The following is a 14670-nucleotide window of genomic DNA, read 5'->3' on the forward strand; positions in this document are numbered from 1 at the left end:
CCAGCGGGTAAAGTGGCAAAGGCAGACCCAGAGCCGACGGGACGGTGGTTTAGAGGCAAATATTAACACGGCATTTATCAATACTGTTGGTGGTGGTTTATACATAATATTAGACGGCTGCGGCAGCTTGAGAGAAAGTGGTAAAGCTGGGGGAAAGCAAATGGCCAGGAGTACGAGTGGGGAGGGGGGCTCGGGCAGACGAGAGTCGGGGAGTGAAGGGGTCAAGGGCTCTGAGTCTCTCTGGCTCCTGGGAAGCTGGGCAGGACGGTGAGGCGCTTGGGCCTGGGACCCCACTGCTTCCATTCCAGGCAGCTCATTCACCCTAACTCTTGCACACGCTCTGAACCGTGGGGCGGGGCGGGTTAGAGTCCTGTCCCTCACAGGCCCTGCTCACGAGCACCTGCACCAAGACTGCCAGTGTTTGGTTGCCACATTTGTCTCCAGGGCCCAAGATGGGAGATCTGGCTCCCTCGGTAAGGCTGCAGTGGGCCTGAGAGGCCCTGGATATCTGATGTACAGAGGAGGACACTGAGGTTCAGAGAGGACCACAGCCTATCCTGGCCACCCCGCTGGCAGGAGGCAACGTAAATGTTAGAAGGCACTCTGTCCCCGCTGCTGGTCCTTCCTGGGTGACCCCAGACTCTGACCTCCCACTACAAAGAGGAGACCTCGGGCACCACCCCGCGTGGGCCTGAGTGTCTGTCAAGGTCAGGAGGGCCCAGAGCTTCCCTGGATATGGAAGCACGAGGCAGGGACACTCTCCTTCTTGGAGGCTGACAGAGGTCATTTACAACCACTGGGGACACAGGGGACCATCTCTGCAGACACCCAGCGCCTCTAAAAGCAGTTTGACCTTATGTTCCTTCCTGTCTCAGGCTTCCTGCACCCTGCCCCGTGGAGGCCCCCCAATGCCCTCTGCCCTCCCAGCACCCCACCCAGCAGCTGGCTCAGCTCCCAGCCAGCCACGCCGCGCGGGGCACCATCTCACCATCTCCACCCCTTGTAGCCCCATTTCCTCACCTGGAACTGCAGAGACAAAGCAACATGGTCTGTTCTGAGGATGGTTCCTAGTACCAAAAAAAAAAAAAAAGCAGCCAAAGTCTCCAGGTCCCCTCCCCACACCAAGCCCAAGCCTGTGAGTCCCTCCCCATCCACAGGGTGAGGCTCCCGGGACACCCTCGCTGCCCCTCTGCTTCTCATCCTCCTCACACCTCCACCTTCCCAGAACCCAGAATCAGGAATGTCTGTGCCCTGGAGGGTCATTTTCTAGGCATTTTTCCCCGCTGTCCCCCCAGGGGCCTAGAGCGGGACCTGGCATGTTCTCAGATCTCCGTGAATAATTGTTGAATGACTGACTGACTGACAGGGAAAACCAGGGTCCAAGGAGTTGCCACCTGACACCCTCTCCCCCAGGAAGAGTTCCCCGACTCTCCACCCAGGCTGGGTTTAAGGCCCCCCAGAGAAGCCTCCTTGAAGCCCAGAAATGTCCAGGAAAAGGCGTAGGCTCCTTGGCCAGTGACGCCCAGGTCGCCAGTCAGGACCAACTCTGAGGTGTAACTCACACTCCAGAGTTCCCACAGGGTCTGGCTGAGGCCACTTTCTGTGGGGCGTTACCTGAAATCACACGCCGGCCTGGATGCCCAGCCCCCACCGCCGCCCTCCCTGCCCCTGCCCTGCACCGAAATCCTCATCTCCAGCAGCCACCCGCGACCGTGGCAGAGGCCTCGCTTCCCTCTACCCCCACACTCAGCACGGTGTCCAGACACAGGCCGCCTGGGGACGTGAGTGACTGCCATCGAGAAAAAGATTTAGCGAGTCAGCCAAGGGATGACTTCCGAGAGGGAGCAGCCAAGATTGAGAGCCGGCAGGTCTCCCCCAGAACCCCCAGTCCCCTCCCTTGCCCATGCCGAGAGCCATTTGCAGCCATAAACGTGCAGTGGACCATGTGGTCTTTAGTGCACGGGGCCCTGAGCTGCGTAAAATTTAAAGGTTGTAAAATTTAAAGGCCAATCAAGTTGGGATCCCAGGGGAAGCCACCCTGACATGTAGCTGGGACAGGTAGGAGGAGACTCGTGACAGCACTGAGTCTGGGATGGAAAGAAGGTGATTGGGCCCCAGCGATGGTTGCTTCTGTTTTGTTTGTAACCATTTGCCCTGAAACGATCGGTTAGAAGCAGGCCCACATCTAGATCGTACCACAGTCAAGGGGCTTGGATATTTTGTCTCTTTCGAAGAAAATACATCCTGGGCCGCCCAAGTGGCTCAGTCGGTGAAGCGCCCACCTCTCAATTTCGGCTCAGGTCGTGATCTCAGAGTCCTGGGATCGAGCCCCGCGTTGGGGGCTGCATCAGTGCAGAGTTTGCTGGAGAGTCTCCTTCCCTTGACCTCCCCCGCCCCCCTAAAATAAATAAATAAACCCTTTTAGAAAAACAGAAAATACATCCTCCTCTGTGCAGGTAAACACGCGACCAACACGGGATCAGAGGTGCTGGGGATTCAGCCAACGAGATGAGAGCCTTGCCCTCCTGGAGCTTACATTCCAGAGGGAGAAAAAACAAGCAAACAAGTCCTGACAGTTTTAGATACTGATCAGCTCTATAAAAAGCCATGGTGGGGGCACCTGGGGTGGGACGGAGTCAGTTAAGTGTCCGACTCTTGGTTTCAGCTCAGGACCTGGTCTCAGGGTAGTGGGATCGAGCCCTGTGTCAGGCTCTGCACTCAGCACGGAACCTGCTTGAGATTCTCTCTCCCCTCTCTCTCTCTCTAAAATAACAAATAAACCTTTAAAAAAAAGATTTTTTTTTTAAAGGGAAGGAAGCCTCCATTAGCTCGGGGGAGCCCAGGGAGATGACATCATAACAGTATCCATATAAGGAGGTGGCTTTGGCCACAGTCCACGCTGACACAAGGCGGGTGGCTCCATGAGAGGCCGCCCTAGGCTTCTCCCTCCTCGTCCCCCTCCCCGCCTCCTCCCTTCACTGCAGACACGGCAGGTGTTTGCCGATCAGAGTCCTCTCGCCTGGCCTCACCGGTGGGAATTTCTCTCCCAGCTTCCTGACTCTGTACAACATAGGTTAAGGGGGTGAGCTCTGCAGCCACAACCGTGAGCTTAAATCCCAGCTCTGCCACTCACGAGCTGGGTGGCCCTGGACCTCGATTCCAGAGCCATAGAACGGGAGTCCAGGCAGCGCCTAGCCGGTGGAGTCACTGGTAGGAGTAAGTGAGGCGGGCAGAGCGTGCACGGAGTCAGCACACAGTCAGGGCTGGCCATTATGGTTGTACATGTCATGAGGGGGGACGCCTGCTCCAAGAATCTGGCTGAGACCAGAAGAGAAGGAGCCCCAGCGGCTGGAGGCAGAGAAGGCGGGGAGGCGAGGAAGGGGGTAAGCCGGGGAGGGGGGGGCCCAGAGGGCTCAAGGGTCAGGCCAAGGACATACAGGGAACCAAGTGGGGTCACACAACGTATTGAAGACATGCCGCAGAGGGCCTCAGAAGGGTGCGCAGGATATGCTCTGGGAGGCCAGAGCGCGTCTGTTGGAAGTTCCCACAATTTGTCAGCGGAGGGTGGAGAGGGTTCAGATAGGCCTGGGCCGATCCTGGCCTCAGCCACTTAGGGACAGCGTCACAAAACGGGGTGCCCCCCCGTGGCCTCACTGGCACCTTCTGTTAACCCGGAGATAACCCGGGCATCCACCCCCAGGGGCTCTGCAAGGACCGAATGAGATCTCGCCCGAGGTCAACGCTCCCTCAGCAGAAGCTGCTTACCACGAAGAGTCTGGTTTTCAGATTCGGTGAACCCAGGGCTCCAGATTTTAAGACCCTAAATGTTCACGAGGTGAAGACCGAGGGGTCCTAGAATGTCAGCTCTGGAAGGACAGGGATTTGGTCTGTTTTGTTCGTGGTTTTATCCACAGGACAGGCAGCCAGGTTTTGGCATAGAGGTGAGAAGTGTGTGTGTGTGTGTGTGTGTGTGTGTGTGTGTGTGAGAGAGAGAGAGAGAAATTGTGCATGTGTGTGTTGGATGAATGAGTAAATGAAGACTGGACGGGCAGGCTGACCGCTCTGTCCCCTTGTGCAAACCAGAAAGGAGGATGCTGTCCCTGATCCTCCCCCCCCTTCCAGCCCCACCTCCTGTGGAGCAGTTCTCCGGGGGGTCAGCAACCCCTCCCCGACAGCTTCCCTCGCTCACCTGGAACCCCACAGCCTCCTTACCCACTCACCCTGCCCTTCCCTCTCAAAAATCTCGCTTAGAGAAAGAAAAGAAGTTCATTAACCAAATCCAGGGCATTCCACCGCAGGGCTGACCCATTACCACGCACAAAAGAAAGTCTTATCTTAGTCACTTACACAATTAACCACGAGGAGCTCGGCCCCTGCAGACCACAGCCCACCCTCCTTCCCGAGGACAGCTGGCGAGCCAAGAGGGCACAGTGGCAGGGGGATGGCCGGAATGACCGGAGGGAGTCACCCACAGCCCTGGACGGTGGCGGAGCGGGAACCCCCACAGCGGTCAGGTCACACTCGGACACCTCCTCCCCTCCTCACCCAGGACCTGAGTCCAGCCGCTCCCGCCTCATTAAGCAGCCGGCACAGGGCCCCAGGAAACGTCTTCATTAGGTGGCCACACTGGCTTGTGTAAATTAATTTGATAAAGATAATGAAGTTCAGCAGAGCAGAGCTGACCACGTTTCCGAGAGCAGCTACCCTGAGGCCTGAGCTCTAGGAATCAGGAGATGGGGAGGGGTGAAGGGGTTTGCAGGCAACGCTGCGGGGGGCTCGTAGTCCCTCCCCTGCCCACCACCCCCCCTTGCATTCCAGCCTCGTGGAGCCTGAAGGACCTTGTCCTAAAGGTCTCTGGAAACTAGCTGGGTCTGGATCCTGGCTTTGCCATGTGCTGTAGGAATCAAACCACCTGACTTCTGAGAGCCTCCGCTTTCTCAGCTGTAAAATGGGTGTGACGATCCCACCTCCGAGCACTGATCTTAAATGAGGTCATACACGTAAAGCATTTCTCACAAGCCTGGAGTTCATAGCGGGTCCTCCGTAAATAAGAGCTGTTATTTATATTACGAAAATAAAATAATGGAAGCCTCCCCCTCACTGACCTTGAGTGTGCACTTGGAAAATGGTTCTTTCAGATAAATCATTAGCTCCCAATTTTCATGAGGTGCCTCTCATGCTGGGCTTTCTGTTCCCTTTGGGGTTCAAAGGGTTGAAGAATTTGGTCAAGGTTATGCAGCTGGGAAGTGGTGAATGTAAGATTTGAACTCAAAGCAAAGGGAGGGCCCCTCTGCAGATATGTGAGCCGACCGGGCTGGCCCCGTGCCTGAACACACCCGATGCTTCTGCGTTCCCTCTGAGCCGGCTTTGCTTACCAATCCAGGCAGCTACACAGGAGACAAACAACACTGAGCACACCCTGGCCCTAGGTGGTGTTAGATCCGGGATCAGGAGACCCGAGGCTCCGCTCGGGCACAGCTCTGCAGCAACTGTCTGGGGCGCCTTAGCCAAGCCACGCCCCTCTCAGAACCTCCTTCCCCACCTGTAAAAGCCAAGGCAGGCTTCCGCCTCTTGACACCTTTTCATCCCCATTCCATCCCCGGGTCCTCCTCTGAGCCCCCTGTTCTTTGGTCTGAGGATGCCCGAAATTTCTCCCCATGTGTTCTGCCTCCCCGGCCAGGGCCATCCCACGGGGGCTGAGAGCCACCCGTGCTCCGTCCCCGCAGAGAGCAGCAAGAAGGACTGAGTGCAGACAGCGGGGGTTCCCGACACTCTGCAAGAGGCGGTATCGTGGGGAAGCAGGATCCCAAACACAGAAGTTCTCCTCGGGATGCAAAATCCCCAACCTGGGGTACGCGATAACCGCCGATCAGCAAAGAAGAATAACAATGATAGTGTGAAGGATTTTTTTTTCCTTGCTGTAAATGAGAGAGATGCTTTGGGTGTCTAATTAGCAAAATATTAGGTAATTGGTGTAATCTGGGACTATTCCCTTTTTGACAGCCTCTACTGTGCTAGACCATTTCAAGCCTGAGCTGCTGGTAATATCAGCTGATAATTGTAATACTGAAAATGAAAAATCAAATCAGAGCCATCGGAGGCTCCCATTAAATTGATTTAGGGATGGAAAAATTAATGGGATTCCCTTGCCTCCCCCCGCCTCCCCCCTTGGTCTCTGCCTCACTCTGCCACGTGGAGAGAGGATCGATGTGGCTCTGCCACTCGGTTTCTGATCAGCCCCCACCTTGCAAGACGGTCAGGAGCCACCCACCCCCTCAAAGCCAGCGACGGGGGAGTTCAGGGAGAGAGGAGTGGAGCGCACCCAGTGCTGCAGCCTCGGACAGAGCTGGTGCATTTCTCCTTCCCTCTCCCAGGAGAACTGAACCTCTGGGATGAGGTTCTGAACAGTCGTGCTATCTCTAAGTTTGATGAGGCAAGGAAATAGAGTCCGTGGGATGTGCGTCCCATCCGTTCAAGTGACAGAAATCAAATCAGCTTAAAGCAAAGAGAACACTTATTGGCTCATGAAACTGGGACGTCCAGAGGGAGAGCTTGCCCAGAGACGCCAAGAACCCAAAGGCGTCACCACACCACCTCCTCTGTCCCTGCTTCACCTCCTTCCGCCCCTCTGTGGCTGGGCAAGCTTCACACTGAGCCCACGTAGGGATGTGGGCGGGGAACGGGACCATAGACGGCTTCCAGGTGACGTCCCCCCAGCCTAGCCAGCCCAGAAGAAACAGAGCTTCTCTCCCCAGCAGCAGTCTATAAAGCCCAGGGAAGGACCCCAATGGGTCTGTCTAGAGACAGAGGCTTTTCTCCGGTGCAGTCACTATTGTCAGGGGGTGAGACATTGTACCGACCAGGGCTGGGTATTGTTATGACTGGCACCCCCTCCCCCCAGATAAGCAGGTGGGACAGCATCCCCAAAGCTTGCTTTTCCTACTGGAAGAGGCAGGGGTCTTCGGTTACAGGAAATAAGCCACCCCCAAACTTAGCATCTTGAGGCTACGCGCTTTGCCACAATCTCTCATGATTCTCCCGGTTGCCGGAAGCAGGTCGGTCTTCTGTTGGACAAGACATGGTCCGGATCTGTCGTTACCTGGGGACACGACCAGGCGGTGCCTCCGAGATGGCTCGGTGGCGTGAGTGGTACCCGTGGCCGGGACTGTCTCTTAGACCCTGTCTGTCTCCACGGGTGTGTCCCCGTGGTCTCACCATCAGGGTGGCTGGACTTCTCATGTGGCAACTCAGGGCCCCCAAATGGAGACAAATCCGGACTCAAGAGGAAGCTGAGCAAATTCCACTTCTCAGTGGAGGAAGTGACGAAGAATCTTCACCACCTTTGACCACCACCTCCTGGCCACCCCCCACCATCAGAGGGTGGGACAAACAATGGCGGTAGGGATGCCCCTAATGTCTACGCATCTGTGAATGAACTCAAGCAGCACTCACGGAGACCCTGCTCAGTGCCAGGTCTGTACCAGGGGCCCGAGTTCCTTCCCTCCAAGGGACATGCCCCGCCACCCCCTCCCTGGGGTCGGCCTGTGACTTGGCTGGTGCACCTCTGTTGCTATGGAAACCAAGCCATTCTGGAGGCGCAGGGGCCCTCGGGCTCCCTCCTCAGGAGAAAGTCCCTTGAAACACTGGAAAGAGGAGAGAGCTTTGTTTGGGAGAGAGAGACGCTCTTGGAGCTGCCGAAGTCTGGGTTTCTCACTCTCCTTAACCAGGGCAGGAAGGTTCTAGAAATAAACTGGCCTGTATTTGAGTCCAGGACCTCCAAAGACCAGTCACAGGGTCTTGAATGGGTCACCTCAGCTCTCCACACCGTCTTTTCCTCATCTAGAAGGGGACAACAACAACTCACCTTGTAAGGCTCTAAGGAGAAAATGGGCCAACCTGTGAGAGAAGTCTAGCACGGTGCCTGGCACATAGAAGCTGCTGGATCATGCGGACGCGGCTGAAGGGTTTCCGTCACTCCCTCTTGCATGCACCTGTTCGAGGGGCTGCTCCGGGCCCGTGAGGACACTCTGCCCTACAGTGTCATCTCCTTTAGCTTCTTTGGTCTCCTTCCACCTCCCTCCCAAGCATCCCTGAAGAGAGCAAGCCCTAGGCCTTCCCTGGCCTGACCAGGGCCCGGAGACCGGCGGCTGTCTGAGCTCCTTCGTTCCAGCCTACGCGGTTCAGGCCAGCTTGTAGGAGTTGAACAGCCGGTCTCAACATACTTATTTCATTTTACACACATTGAGTTTGGGGCCCTTGAATCTCACATCCTGAGAAACATGCAAATGGATGCAAATGATTCCCTGATTATGCAAAACAGCATGCAAATGCACATCCCCGGATTTGCCAAAGAAAAGGGCCTGGTCACCTCATTTAACAGAAACAACAGGGGAAGAAGATGGCGTCATGTCCATCGTGTCTGAGTTTGGTTCGGTCTGGGAAGAACTCAGGAGACCTTCTGGAATGGCGCTCAGGGGTCTCTGGCCACCTTGGCCATAGGCACCCCAACCCTTGCAACCAGGATCCCCCAGGCTAGGTTTGCCAGCACAGTCTAGCTTCACGGTGGTGCCAGTGTGCACTTGTGGTTTTGTTTTCCGTTTCAAAGCTGGGCCTTTCAATCATCCTTACCTTCCGAGGGAGGTGAACGGTTTTCATAGAACTTGGGCAGTGTGTGTGAAGATATTAGTTCTTCGTCCTTCCACGGCTACCTCTGAGCCGAGTAGAGAGACCAGCAGCACTAGGCTGTGGGGAGTCATCACCACGGTGGGACGGCCGGTATCACGCAGGCCCAGCCGTACCTGCGGCAAGGTGACCTTCTCCAGCTGCTCCCGAGGGCAGTGCTCCACGGAGGCCTCGACGGAGACCAGCCAGTTCCCCTGTAGCTGAGCCCCCCAAATCTCCCTTCCCTCCAGATGGGGCCCTGGGAGGGGACGCTCCCCTGCCGGCCCCGTCCACCTAAAGCCCTACTGGTCAGGCCCCTATCAATGTCATCACTATTCTAAAGAGCTCACGCTGGGGGCGCCTGGGAGGCTCCGTCGGTTAAGCGTCTGACTCTTGATTTCAGCTCAGGTCATGATCTCAGGTCGTGGGATCGAGCCCCGCATCGGGCTCTGAGCTGAGCGTGGAGCCTGCTTCAAACTCTTTCTCCCTCTCCCTCTGCCCTCCCCTCCACTCATGCTCACTTGCTCTCTTTCTCTCTCTGTCTCTGAAAAAAAAAGTGAGCAGACCCTGGGCTGAGCACTTTAAATACATCCTGGGATCAAGGAGTGTTAGTATTACAACTGGAGAAACAGAGGCCAGTGAGGGAGAGACTCCACATCTGTGAGACCCCCAAAACCAGTTTTCTCTTACCTACACGTTGGACCTCCAGGAACCTCATCTTTTTTTTTTTAAGATTTATTTATTAATTTTTAGAGAGAGAGAAAGAGTGAGCACGCAAGGAAGGGGAGGAGCAGAGGGAGAGAGAGAATCTTTTTTTAAAGATTTTATTTATGTGAGAGAGAGAGAAGGAGAGAGAGAGAGCATGAGGGGGAGAAGGCCAGAGGGAGAAGCAGACTCCCCAAGGAGCTGGGAGCCCAATATGGGACTCGATCCTTGGACTCCGGGATCATGACCTGAGCTGAAGGCAGTCGCTTAACCAACTGAGCCACCCAGGCGCCCGAGAGAGAGAATCTTAAGCAGACTCCCCGCTAAGAGTCTGATACGGGGCTCGATCCCCGGACGCTGAGATCATGACCTGAGCCAAAAGCAAGAGTCAGACAGCTTAACCCACTGAGCCGCCCAGATGCCCCGTGGAACCTCATCTTTTCAAAACTCTGTTCCCATGAGGCTGGGTGCTCAGCTCCAGGAAGGCAGGGACCGCGCCAGCGCATTCGCGGCACAGGCCCCAGGGCTCCACCCCCCGCCCCGGGAAGCCGGCACCCAGCAGCCCGCAGCAGACACTTGCTGAAGGACCACTGGCTCAAACTAAAGCACATTTTCTGTGAACGTCCATGGTCTGTTTTCTGGACCCACTAAATGGCCCACGATGAGATGCCTATTTCTCCGTACTGTGTGTATGGCCCTTTGCTATTATTTTCTAAAAGAGCTTGATGAGCTGTATTGACATTGTGTGCCCTAAGCTGATAGAACAGATAGAAGTTTCTGCACAAATTGCTGGGTTCTCCAAGCCGGCGGAAACAGCTATGCGTCTCTAAAGAAGGTACGAAAGGCTTCTCTGCATGCCTGGGCATTTAACACTCTGAAGAGGAGCATCTCGGATCCAGACACCATGGGGCCAGGAGCTGCTCTGATTTTTTATATGAATTAACTCCTTTCATCCTCAAAACAGCCCATTCACACAATGCCGTTAATACCCCCACGTTCCCAAGAGCACACCAAGGCCAAGGGTTTGCCAACAGTCCGTAGCTTGGATCAGCGTTTGTGCACCTGTCTTAGCACAGCATCCTCAGGGGGCGGAGTGGAGGGGCGGGGCCAGAAAACGGGCCCCCATCTACCACCGAGGATGGGGGCAGGTAGTGCAGGGTCAAGGGTATGGGCATTGAGGCTGTAGCCCTGGTGTCCTCTTCTGTGTTGTCTGACCCTTGGCAGGGGACTTCCTGCCCCAGCCTCGGTTTTCTTGTCTGTAAAGCGAAGGTAATAAAGAAACCCTCTGGGCAAGGTTGTGGTGATTCACTGGGATCAAAAGTACAACGCAGTTGACACGGGGCCCGGACCCAATAGACGGATTAGCACACTTGGACTAGTACCAGCCAGGACTTCAGCTCCCAGAGGTGCAGGGACCCGTGGATCCCATGCAAACCAAACTCAAACCACGTCTCCCGATTCCAGGCCCAGAGCCCTCTCCACCATGCTCCCTGGTGCACCTGGCGGGGCTGGCTTGCAGGTGCACCGGGCACCTGTAAGCACCTGTTCCCTGCGGAGGGAGAGCCAGCTGTCTGCCTCCAGGAGAGAGCCTGTAATGGCCACACTTCTCACTAGGAAAGGTTTGTGGTTTCTGTTGATATGAAAAGATGACAAGAAATAGCTCGGGTAATTATATTAATTTTCCTCAATTTACACATTCTTGCTATTTGCCATTTCCCCAGGAATGTGTAAATGAGGAGTTTGAGTGGTTCAGCAGCACCGTAATTAGGTCGGCATTGTTTAAAAAAAGTTTCTGTTGTGTGCCTCATTATTAGGTCTCTTCACGGTGGAGGGTCCTGTCTCCCCTCTTGGACTGGGCGCTCACCAAGGGCAAGGGACTTATCTCCCACTTCAACCTGGGAGTCTCCACCATCTGACTGGGGAGCCCTCTGAAGGCAGGAATGTATCTCCCCAATCAAACAAGGGTCTCCTTCTAAGCAGACACTGTGTCTTCTCCATCAAACTGTGAGAGAAGGGCTGGGTCTCCCCCATCAGACTAGCAGTTTCCTTATCAGCCTAGGTGATGGGAACTCTGAGTCCTCCATCAGACTGTGAGTTCCCTGAGAACCAGGACTTCTCCCCCATCAGACTTGGAACGTCCCAGTTTAGTGGCTCTGTCTCACCCATCAGACTAGCACGTCCAGTGCTATTAATACCCCATGGTGCGTCGCAGAAGCTCAGGTTCTATCCCATGTGACCACCACCCATGTGAACACACATGCACAAGCTTTGCAATCCAAAGAAAGCAGGTATCAGGCCCACAGAAGACAGGTTGCGGAGGCTGCGACCACCACAGAACAGGGACACAGGTCCTTGTCCTGTAAATGTGTGTATCGGCTTTCACAGGGCTGGGGGCCAGACGGCAGTCACACAAATCCTGTGGGTGGCAGAAGGACTGTCCCCAGAAGCCTGACATTGACCTGGCCCCAGGGAGGGACAGCTGGGCTCTCCTATTGGGTCCAGGGTTTGGAAACAAGCCCGGCCAGCCCGTCCCTTCCAGAACTGGAGCTCCCTGCGAGTTGCAGACCCCACCCCCACCGTCCACACCCCCCCTCCCACCCAAAGTTCATGTGTGGAAGCCCTAACACCCCCCCTCCCCGTGAAGGTATTTGGACGTCGGGCCTTTGGGGGGTGATGAGGTCATGAGGGCGGAACCCTGTGATGGGATCAGCGCCCTTGGAAGAAAGGGAAGAGAGACCAGAGCTTCCTCTCTCTCCCTTAGGGGACGACACAGCAAGAAGGTAGGCATCTGCAAGCCAGGAGGAGGGCTCTCACCAGACGCCAAATCAGCCACCACCTTGATTTTGGACTCCCCCACTTGCAGACCCGGGAGAAACAAATTGTCCCAGCCCCTGGTAATTTGTTACAGCAGCCTGAGCAGGCTGAGACAGGGAGTACAGCCTAGAACAGACGACCAGCGTTGAGTTCTAAATGTCATGTTTTTCTGTCCGTAGCAAGACTCTCTATCCCCTCGAAGCCTGGCTTTGCTGGAGTAGAAAACATTTTTTTTTAAAGATTTTATTTATTTATTTGACAGACAGAGATCACAAGTAGGCAGAGAGGCAGGCGGGGGCGGGGGGGGGGGGCGCGAAGCAGGCTCCCCGCTGAGCAGAGAGCCCGTTGCAGACTCGATCCCAGGACGCTGAGATCATGATCTGTGCCGAAGGCAAAGGCTTAACCCACTGAGCCACCCAGGTGCCCCAGAAGAAAACATTTTAAAGTCCTAAAAGCCAGCTCCCCTATGTACGCCTCTGGCAGTGCGCGAAGTCCTGGGAGCCACAGGGACTCTCTCTTTGGCTGAGCCAGGAGGCTGACTGGAGTGCCAGGAGCTAGTCCTTCTGGGGGAACACAGGCCAAGCCGCTTCCTTTTACGAAGCAAGAGTGTCTGAGCACAGAGATGCCCGTGGGCTGCTGAGCCACTCTCCCAGGCAAGAAATCCCAGTTTCCGCAGCAAGACGGAAATAGGACAGACTTGAGGGGACAGGCCTGAGGACTACCAGGGCTCCTGGGCCGGAAAATGGCACCCCTGCCCCACACCCGAAGCCCTCACCAGTCCAGGAGAAAGTCAGGAAGCCTGAAGTGGGACGAGCACTGTGGGGAGGGAGCGGTGTTCCCTGCATGCCCCCCAGGGAGGGAGAGCGGGGCAGAGGAGGGCTGGGTCTGAGATGCCCTAGCTGGGGAGGGTTCTGGGGCTTGGGGGTGCGGGAGGGCGGCAGGAGGGAGCAGCGACTGGGCTCCCCACAGGTGGAGGGTGAGCCACCTGCCCTCAGCCCGAGAGCCCCCTTGGCAGCTGTGCAGAATCCCAACTGGAAGGTGGGTCGGGAGCACCCGCCTCCTCTCCACAGGTCCCCACTGTGCCTGCTCACCCGGGTGAAGAAAAGGCCCTTTTCCCTCTCTGGCAAGGGGCAGAGGACAAAGGCACAGAGCCCACCTTGGCCTCAGACCACACCCAGGCCCCTGCTGCTCCCAAGGTCAGTTCTGTCCATGGCACCAGACCCAGAAGATGGCTCCCTCCTCCTTCCAACACTCCCCACATGGCTTCCAGGACGTTAACCCCCGGCCTCCTCTGCTCCCTGGAGATCTGGTCCGGCTCACACCTCTCTCTCACCTGGACCCTCCCCCTCGAGCTCCAAACTCATAGTCACTGTCCTGTCTGCACGAAATGATCAGCGGCAACTCGGTATAACACGCCCCAAACCCAATTCCCAATCTCCCCCACCTCCTGCCCCAGGAAACGGCAACTCTGTCCTTCTAGCCGCTCAGGCCAGACACCTGGGGTCAACCTTGACTCCCCTTCTCTACTTCCTGCCCACCCACCCGCAAAACCTATGGACCCTGGCGTCAGAATCCAGCACACCCGCCGTGGCCGCCTTGGCCCCGCCAGCCGCAGCATGCCCCAGGATATTGCAACGGCTTCCTCGGTGGTCTTTTGGCTCCCGCAATTCTACCCTAGCCCCCTGCAGATTAGCCTCCACTTAGCAGCCAAAAGAATTGTTAGGTGGTGTCACTCTTCTCCTCAAAACCTCCCGACGACCTCCCATGTCACCAAGGACAAGGCAAAGTCCCTCTGTGATCCAACCCAGAACTCGTGACCGTCTCCCACTCCCGCAACCCCAGTTCCTGCCTCGGCACCTCGCACATGCTGTTCCCCCTGTCCAGAACATTCTACGGCCTGATGTCTGTTCCTCCTTCAGGTCTTGGCTCAGAGGCCACCTCCTCAGTGCGGCCTCCCCGGACACCACACTCCACATCTTCAGCCCCCTCCCCGACATTTCTCCCTCCCCTCCTCGGTGTTCCCTCTCCAGAGCACAGTCTACCCTGGCACAAAGTAGGCTTTTCCATATATCCCAAAAGAATGGCACTCAGTTCCCATGGCCTAGACTGTTGTTCTGTCCTTAGACACAGAGAGGTTAAGGTGTTTTTGCCTGACGTCACACGGCCAGTAAGTGGGGACAGCATACTGGGAACTCTGGTCCATCTGTCTCCGAAGTTTCGCTCTTGGAGGTGGAGTGGCCTGGGTGGGAAGAGTCTGGCCCTGATACTTCCTCGGGGAGTTACTTAGGTGAGTGAGCCCTGGGTCCCCCACCTGCAGAATGAGGGGAGCACGGCAGGGGAGCAGCCGTGGGGATGAATGATCCCGCCCAAAGTGCCACGGTTACTGATTCTCTAATCAATACCTAAAGCAAAGGCTTCCCTCCCATGCCAGGCAGGTCCTCCACGCGTTTTCACGTCTCCGGAGCCCTTTCCGACGCCCCCTCGCTCGGC

This window comes from Martes martes (genome assembly GCF_963455335.1).
Source record: "Martes martes genome assembly, chromosome: 4".
NCBI classification, from domain to species: Eukaryota; Metazoa; Chordata; class Mammalia; order Carnivora; family Mustelidae; genus Martes; species Martes martes.